General features: G+C 32.9%; 1 long non-coding RNA gene across 1 annotated transcript; it reads right to left on the reverse strand.

Moving 5' to 3' along the window:
* Positions 1-2,781: 2,781 nt before the first annotated feature.
* Positions 2,782-9,366, reverse strand: LOC128221055 (uncharacterized). Its single transcript, XR_008258880.1, has 5 exons — positions 9,302-9,366; positions 6,650-6,850; positions 5,577-5,753; positions 4,813-4,891; positions 2,782-4,462 (listed from the first exon to the last, which is right to left on the reverse strand). It is a non-coding gene; the product is annotated as an uncharacterized LOC128221055 (long non-coding RNA).
* Between the last annotated feature and the right edge of the window lie 779 nt (positions 9,367-10,145).

The raw sequence follows: 10,145 nt of genomic DNA on the forward strand, positions 1-10,145 counted from the left end.
TACGTGCTAAGGTGAATCTAACCAGTAGGCAATATTATTATAAATTTGTTTACGGCCGATTACCCTCCAACCGACCTGTTCCGGAAATGCCGCACCGTGTAGTGCATTGTATGAGGTATCAAATTGTGATATTATTTAAATAAGTGAAGTGCAGAAATCTTTATATTGCATTGAATATCATGCTTATACTCATGATTGAGTCTTTTCAACAATACTGTAACGAGCATCATTGTCTTGGCATCATTGTCTTGGCATCATAAAACGGACACTCGTAGCTTTCTGTTTGCTTGAATGACTAACTTCCTGACTGTCGAGGGAATCCCCTTTACATCGCCGAAATCATTAAATTATTTTTGGTTCACAAATGATAGCTGTTTGAAAGAGGCAATATCCTGGAATATACATACACAACAAGACCGTTTTAACCATTTAAACAAATCATACATCTATAAGCATTATCTAAAACAATTCCTCGGATTTTCAATATGACATATCGTTTTTAAGACAAATGAGACAAACTTTCTACGGCATTATTATTTTGCGTGATACCTTAGCCTATACTATACATGTGCCATCCAGTTAAACAAAGCATGTTTGATCTTTTAAAAACGTAGTAGTATTCCATTTTCAAGCGTATCCTTCTGCTTTTTTGCTGTTTTAAAATGCAAATATGATCTGATAGTACGTTATGGCAGAGTGTACCTTCAGAACACTTTGTACTGTCTTAATGAACTATAGAGGTGCCGGGTCTTGGTTGTTTTCGTGGCGAAATATCTTGTTTCAGACGTTTGTTTTAAGGACACGCTTAATGTTGAATCAATTAAATATATCAAATTTCAGACAGAACCTGCCATAAGTTGTGCAACTCCAAAATAAAAGAAGTCGGTCGCATTACAGTATTCCAAAGTGTTTATAGTTCACCTGTATCATGTGTATCTAAAGTAATATAATGTTGTAATTCTATCGATACATTATTCAAAATTGTGTTACATGTTCTATGTAAAGCTATGTCACGTCAAAATTATGCTGTCATAAAGATCAGCAAATCAAAAGCATCGTAACTATCACCAAAAATAAGCTGCAGGATATGATAACGGGGCCAACAGAGTTAACGTCGCTGTTGTAACATTGTTCGCTTTCGGGATATGTTTTGTCTTCAACAAAGACAACGTTATTGCCTTAGCCCGCTGCGAATATAAGACCGATATATCCCTCTTGTTGGATCGTAAATAGGTTGCGCATAAGTCCGTTTATAAGCTCTCTGTAAAAACGATAGTATATTTGTTTCATATCAGGATTATCATCAGCATTTAAAAGGGATCAAGGAATGACGAACGGCATCGGAAAAAGACTAAAATTGTCCATATCAAAACACGTTCATTGCCAAAATAAAAAATGGTGATGAAAGTAGGTAGTTTTATTCATTTACATACATAATCAATAACAAAAATACCTCAATTGATACGATTAGTTGCTTGTAGGAGGTAATTGCACCTCGACGGCCTCAGATTAATACATGAATAACTTGTTTCCATCATATATCAACACAGGACATTTAAATGAAAATGAAAACAGGACATGCACATGTTGGTATTTTATTTTCGTGGATATGGAATAGACCATGCATCGAATGATTTAAACTGAGGTCCTAAAGTATCTATAAGAAGGCTTTTAGCAATTATCATCAAATCCGAAGCACAATAAACCTAAAACAAGATAACAATTTGCTCATCAATACGTATTGTCCACTATCTTAGTTGAGGGCATGCAATACATATTTCAGCGTTAGCATAAAGTATGGTTTATTTTTTGCCCATGTGTGGTCATTAGAGTGTATAGCTTAACATAAATGTTGTTTAATGATAATCTAAATTAATACAATCACCGGTGGTTCATGAAACAGCTACGACACTGTACAGTTGCAGGAGCAACGGAGTAGTTGGCATTTAGTGTTCTATGCAGATCCACCTTAAAGGGATATACATTCAAATATAATATAACATGGTGGTCTAATGCAGTTAATCATTAAATTACTTTCCTGATCGCACATTATTTTGTCGCATGATCGTTGATATGCTTGTCACTTTTCGACTGATTAAAACGAAAAAAACAATCACTGCATGTGCATGACTATGTACGTTATTGTGTTATATAACCTTGATACATTTCTAAATAAATCGTTATTGCTACTGACTTAACTAAAGTTTCTACATAAAATATCGTTGAAAGCACGAAAAATAAGGTGAAAACATTTCCAGTGTCATCAATAGCTTAAAGCTATAATACATGAGCAACTCAGGTCAAGGTTATACGTTTATTCTCCCAAATACATGTACAACATAAACATGTTATAAAGACAAGGTATATGATCAGTGGTCATGTTTTAATATAAACTTGTACGGCTGCAAACAAGTTTGAGACTCACGCCACCTATTAAGCTAATATACCGTCTGGGATAACGTGTTTGAAGTTCATATCATAGTATTGGCGGATGTTAATTGTTGTTTTGATATTATGATTGAACCTTTTTAAGAAACATTTACATTGTGAATCACTATGGTCCCGAGTTTTGACAAAACACCAATGCGTAAACTCTCATTTATTGGCGCTGCTATAGCAATACACGATTTACATAACATGAAGTGTGAAGCAGAATTGATATATATCTAAACAATAAACAAAAAGTCAAATGATGTTTCATATTTTATTATAAAATATTTAAAGATACACAAACACTTTTGAAGGAAAACTATATTTAAAGTGTCATACCATCAACTAAAACATTAATCAATGAAAAATTGTTGCTGGGGCAACTAATTCCTAAGACCATTATGAAACAACTATAAACGTTATTGGCTCGTTGCAACACTATGCTGAAACACTTAAAACAAGCATAGGCACAATGCTATGTAAATTGTAAATATTTGAATGGAATATAAGGGGATATTCTTATTGATACTGTCAATGTATCGGTGTTTATTTTGTTTGTGATGCATCGAATGATTAACAAACAAATGTTTTATATACAATAATAAAAATCAATCATTAAGGATATTTGGTTCAAGACTTCCATGTTTAGATCAGATATCGAACAAAAATAAAAGGCGAAATGTAACTAGTCTATTGTCCATAATCTTAATGTAATTTTCTCTATTTATTATCAGGTATGATAAAGTATTCTTCTAAAGGTATCCTCTAAAGGTCCTCTAAAGTATGATCAAATTCAACGCTGAACTGTTTAACCACCTGAACTGGCGATTCCTTGACATTTTCAGTTTATTTTCATGTCATAGATTAATTAGATCTGGTCTGCTGTTGATCCAGAACATAACGATAACTAAAGACAAGGAAGATTTGATAATAAGCATCTGAAATGCAGATTAGAAGGTTTCCAGGTATTTCAGCATTTCATAATGACTGTAACATTTATGAAAATAAAAACAATTATAAAATCCAATAGATGATCTACATAGTGCTGTCACACATCGGACAAATAGAAATTATTTACACAATGCATGCCTCCCAGGGAGATAGATGTTGTTGTGTGTTACTAATCAAATGTTAACAATGTCCCTGTTGATTAGATGTTAAATAAATGTATAACACCTGACGAGGTTTTCAGTGTTATTTCTTTTTTATACTTACTTATTTAATGCAGAACTTTGTTAAGTAAATCATTACAGAACGAGATCATTAAAGATCAATCGAATCAAAAAAGGCAGTCACCTGGTCCGGGCATTGTATTCGATTAGACTGAATTTGAGATTAGTTGTTTGAACTTGGCACATGTTGCTTTACACTGTAACACTAATACAACTTATCCATTTAAATGTTTTAAATGTTACTTTTCGATCAATCACTTTGTTTGTATATGTACTGCCTGGAATAATATAAAAATATTTAAAAACTGGTGTACTATACAAAGACAATTGTAAATAGCAATTTACTAAACGGTAATAGGCGCAAATTTGGATTTAAATTATACAAGAATGACGCGATTTTTTTATTTATTTTTTAATCACAAGGGTACTTGGTTAAACTTGGCATATACTTTTGTTTGTCCCTGTAATTTGTTCAGACTGTATCATCATTTATTGATGTGTTGGTCGTACACATCTGTTATTTACGTTCAATTTCAACTCAAACAATATGACAGTAACATATACAAACCATATTGTTTATTGGGTGGTGAATAGACTGCATTAGCTGTTCCTGAGAGACATGGGGATTTTCTTTGTATTGTATCCGTTACAACGCCAAACAGTTTCCTCTTTGATGGTTAATTGTAAATAATCTAATAAAGAATGATGAACTTTCATGAAGTTCTCTAGGATTAAATATATTTAATAGTATCGTGCTATAACTGGATTAAAAAATAACACTAACATCCGGAGAGTTTGACTCGACCTTGCTTTCTAATTGAAGAGTATTCCCATCGAGACTAGTGACTATGTTACGGAGTCTGAAATATAAAACGAACATACATTTCAATTTTGGCATTATGTCGATAAAAATCGAATATATCTATCATTTTTATGATATCAACTGCTTAAAATAATGTTGTTGTTTTTTTTTGTCATTTGGCTGCAAACTATAGTTTTCGCTAATATATTCATGTAAAGTGAAAATTCGAAAAACATAATATATATTTAACCAATGGGATTTGTATTGGTCAATGAAAAACAAATAGCAATACAAATACAAACGATGTAAAGTATGGACGAACTCAATGCTAATGATTCTTTTGTTGACGTCGTAGTTGTTGATGTTTGTGTTGTTGTATTACTTGGGATTGGTGTTGATATTTTTTACCTTGAAGTTTAATTTGGTGCTGATGTTGTTATCGCAGTTGTTGGTGTTGATGCTCTTGTCAGTTTCATGGCTGTATTATCTAATAAGATAATATTCAAAAACATTGAATTAGGTAAATTGGTTTCATAATAATTATATCAATTTTATTAAAATACTAAAACCAGTGGAAATTAACAAATAGTATTGTTTTTAATCCAAAACACGCTTCTTCAAAAGCGTGATCTTGAAATCTTTACCGTCACCAAACCATTTCATACAGTATGTTCCAGTAAGAAGATTAAATCAAAGTGAGGATTTTTTTGAAATATACATAATATCTCATCAGTTCGCGCAACATAAGGTTTTTTTGCTAAATAGTTCCAGACAGGTGCTGTACCCAGTACCTTTTTGAAGCTATAACCATAGTATGATTATCACTTCATTCAAATTTACCATATTTGGCAGTTGAACCCTATGTCAGTTAAACAAAAATCCTAACATTTTTTTACAAAATTCGTTTGGCTGAAAACCCTAACAGCCCGCCGCATTGTGTCATTTTCTCCCTAATCACAATGCTCTTTCTCTGCATCACCTTGTACATTTTAAAATCTCGCTAAGACCCTACTTACGTTTACGCTAAGTACAGACTTGACGAACATGTAAAACTAACGAAACTGATAATAGTTTAAGGGATATTGCCTTAAAATTTATTGCAGAAATTATGGTCATTTTATAGTCAACCTCAATGTTCCGTAGGTTGCACCTATATTTTATATACTACTTACTAAAACAAACATGGGTATCAGGTTGTAGAGGGAAAAGGAAGTAAATGTAGAACAATCCACAGTTTTCCACTGGAAGCTGGCTTGTTCGTCCACAACAGTTGGCCGTCCCATCAAGGTTTACAGTCCTGATACATGCATTGACAGATGCAGGTCCGTTATTAACGGCAGGAAACGAACCTGAACAAAATGGATGTTTTTAAAAATACAATAACCCTATAGAGATAAACCAAGCAGACATAAATGTAAGTTTGCCACCGTTAATTCAATACATCACGAGACGCACATCGTCACATATAGCACATCGTGTCACTATAATTCAGTCGAATCCGAAACAGTTGATGTATCAATGAAGAGTTCAATTGTGATGGGAGACTTAACATGACGTGGGAACAAATACGTCTATCAAATCGCATTACAATCACCCTCGATATAATTCATTGTGATTAACAAATGCGTATATTAATTAATATATAAGTTCAAGTTCCATTGATGGATACGCTCGATACACTACTGCTGCTATGTGGTGCACGGTTAAATATAAGTATATTGTAATCATGAACAATTAATGAGGCGGTTTCATTGGTTACACAAGGTGCAACTACGCAAATATGCAAATGTATCATACTAGTGTTTTCCCGTAGAGTATTATTGCGAAAGCTCGAATTGAACTCCGCCTTGTAACTACACTTGTTTTAAACAGCGACGTAGATCACACACCTGTGGAGACAACTGTAACACGCAATTTCATTAAAAGGAGGGTTGTATCAGCTCTCTCATTCATATTGATTGAAGCAATAGTTTGTTAGTCAGTTTTTCCAAGGTATATATGAAGTGTAATGGAATAAAGTAACGTTGTTAATAACGAGTATCAGTTACACAAGCATTTGTTTTTTCCATGTTTATTATGGTCCAATTAATTAGTCCAATGAATTAATTGCAATTTTTACTTATTCTATGATGTTTTGGAGTCATGACAAATGCGGATAATAACCGAGAGAGTCCAAAGTTTGTTTGGACAACTTTCGTATTAATTGTCCATCTGTATAATTCGTAATGGTCAAGTCAATACATACCTTTAATCCAGATTTGATGTTTTGCACCGCACTGGTTGGTACCATTCGGACAGCTAGTTGCCATGATACCGGTATCAGTGCCAATATATCTGTACCAACCTAAAGTTATTTGAACGGGCTTTGGATCGCTATTGTCTGTACGAAGTGTAGGGTTTGTAAGATTTGTGTAGCTTTCGCATTTTGATTGTGTACATGCCAAATCTGAAAGGAAATTCATTTAAGTCAGTAAAATCGATTTGTCTAGTTTTAGTTTATTGGCGATATCAGCAAATGCATGTCTTTTGCCAAGCACAAACATCACAATATATAAAATAATAGCCATAGGAAAGAGAAAAGCCAAAAGAAAGAATTAAACATATTTATGTCTGAACACAATTTGTAGTTATACAACATAAGTTGATATCAAATAATAAAGCAATACATTTCAAGAAATAAAGAAGCAAGTATGTTTTGTCACTGCTTTCAATACAATGTTTGAAATATTCTTAATACTTCGACTATTGGTTTTAGACGTAAGGTCAGATCAAACTTAGTTTCAACTTCAAAATACAGAGAGCAAATGTGAAACACGTATTTGTGTAACATATTGTACATGTTAAGTCCTCTCTAACAGTGATGTATAAGTCGGTGTAATTAATGCCTACATAATCTAAATCTTGACAAATCAGTCTTTAGCAATGACTTTTATATATGTTTTAAATTTATATTTTATACTTTTACGTTTAACAATACCAAACAATAATTGCCCTAATTGTTACAGATGTTTCAATGAATATTAATTTTATACAAGAGACATAAATCGGTTATATTGAAAAGAGTGTATTTGTATGAACGTCAAAGGAAGCCGAACTGCTTGTCAAATTTATGAAATCATGATAGCAAGACCAATCCTTTAATAAAATGAATACATTTCTGCAAACTGCCGTTGTATTCTCTTTCCGACAGTGTCATCGCTATACTCTACATCAGCGGTTGTAAATTGTTGTTTAAAACCTCCATAATTTTATCTTACGCCTATTTTGTATCTATCATAATTCAAACTATTTTATATAAATGCTATCGATATCTATATGCATTTTGTTGTAACAGAGCTGCGTTCATTTATGTCATCAGATTATAATGTTGTTAAGAAATGTATAAGTATTTTGAGACTAGGAGCATCTTACTTCCCTTTAACTATTGATGTTATTATGACCAGCAAATAATATACTGCTTTTGACAGCGGGTCCATCGTATTTGTTTTTGCAGACCATTGAGTGATTGACTACGATGTTTGGACAGGTCATAGATTTGAGTTAAATATTTACTATGAAAAGTGCGCACGCAGCAATCTGCTACAACATGAACACATTATCTTCAACATGCATGAAAAATGGCGAAACAAAATGTTCAGTTTAGAAACAAATTAATTGAAACACACAAAAAAAATCAAAATAGTAAATTACATGTTTATGACTACAATGATGGACGAGCGACAGGTACATGTATTTGTCTATGTTAATATAGTCAAAATGCATTATTCTATGAACACAAACTGTTCAAACGCGGCGCTTTAATTCGATAAGTACATACTTTCATCAACATTTCCAAACAAAGTTCGACACATACCCAGTGCAAGAATATAAATTATGTTTTATAAAATAAAAATATATAATGATCACCTATCTTTTCCCCTTTTCTAGTAACGAATAAGTTGGTAGGATTGTATGTATAGTATGAGCTTGTCACCTTTGCTGGTACCCGTCTGTCGATATATTTAAGCTTTTGATTTTATATTTCCATTTTAATGTATTTAAAATAAACTTAAAATTAGTTTGCTAAGTAGGTATAACATTATTTTGTTTTGTTCCAGAATAAATCGTGGACTCTCCATTGCTTTTATTTACTTTGCGTTTTAGAATACATGACAAACTCGAGCCAATTTTAAAACTCTCATTATTATTTAATTAAATAAATTGAGGTTCGTTTACTAACACATTCAATCAGCTCGTTGTATATAGTTGTGTATTATATGACGACTTATGACATGTCCTATACAACCTACATGCCCAGCTATTTGTATCGTATACCGATCTCCACTAGGTATGCCACCTTGTCGTAACGAACTCAACAGACATAGTGTTAAAAGAGTGTTCCCTTCCTACATGGCTGAAGACATGTTATTACCCAGATCAGTTGCCCAGCTTAATCATTTTATTCATACACAAGATGTTCAAACCTCGCGGCGTTAACTGGATAAGTGCTTAAAATTAAATATTGTTTACTGGCACCATTTCTGTTTTGATTATCCGATCTTACTGAATTAATTTGAAGCCTGACAGCTGCTTCATCAAAATAAATGTATGACCAATTTGTAATAAAAATTGCCATTCAATTTGACAAAAACATCTTTTAAACACTTAATATTCTACACATGTGACTAGTTAAGTAACGTGTCAGTTTAATTACAACATTATGCACCACTTTATATAAAATACTTGCTATTTGTTGCTCGGGATCTTGTTTTTATTTCCTGTGTTAAAAAACGAAATCAAGTTTATTTCCAATGACATATACTCATCAAAATTTTAATGTTTTAATTCGTTTAAGCAATTATATAATTTTACATTATGTAGCTTTTGTGTCTTCGAAATATTGTTAAAGTACACTTACTGATATTCCATAGTAGAACACAAAGTATAAGTAACATATTCGTTAATTTCTTAAATCTTCACGCTGTCAATGTAATCGACAAATGTACTGCACAATCTGATCACAGACTAAAAACCGTTTATTTGTTGTTCGATTGTTAAACAATATGTTGTATGAAAATTCCTAATCTCAAAATGCCTGTCAAATTAAAGATAAGAAATTCTATGAAACTCGAACAAAAGTGTTTACACTAGCTTTTAAACAAACATAATGTATTTCCTTAGGCAAAATATATCAGCTTGGCCTAAATGACTATCGGAAATCATAACGCTTTCGTAAATGGAATAAAAAAACCCTCATAGTTTAACTATTAATTCAATAAATAGGTGAATGTAATTAATGCAGTCGAAAATACAAATTGAGGTCGCTAGGGCGATATACATTGCAGGGATTTTAGATCACGTCACCTGGCCGCTAAAACTCCGGTAACAGGCCGGTACCTTTACAACGCTTATCTACCAGGCCACTACTTTTACGAAGCATCTTGTCCTGACAACTTGATTCCCGCCGCAACTTCAAGAGGCCACTTTACATACACCACGACTTAACAAGCCCTTGACGTTGCTTATCTTAAAACGTTCATTATTAATACCGCCAATACATAAGTCCGCTACCAACTGCAAGGCCGCCACTACTTCACCAGAACAGTGCATTCACACCGTGCTCCATTCCCCAAAATGTTGAAGCTGCTGGTTAAAATGGATTGGCTTACCAAACAAAAATTGCAGTGCCATTCAATTGTTATACTTAAGAAGACAGGTTATGAACATTGGAGTCTTTTTGGAAACAAGGAAAATGGAACAAC

This window comes from Mya arenaria, chromosome 16 (assembly GCF_026914265.1).
Source record: "Mya arenaria isolate MELC-2E11 chromosome 16, ASM2691426v1".
Classification (NCBI taxonomy): Eukaryota; Metazoa; Mollusca; class Bivalvia; order Myida; family Myidae; genus Mya; species Mya arenaria.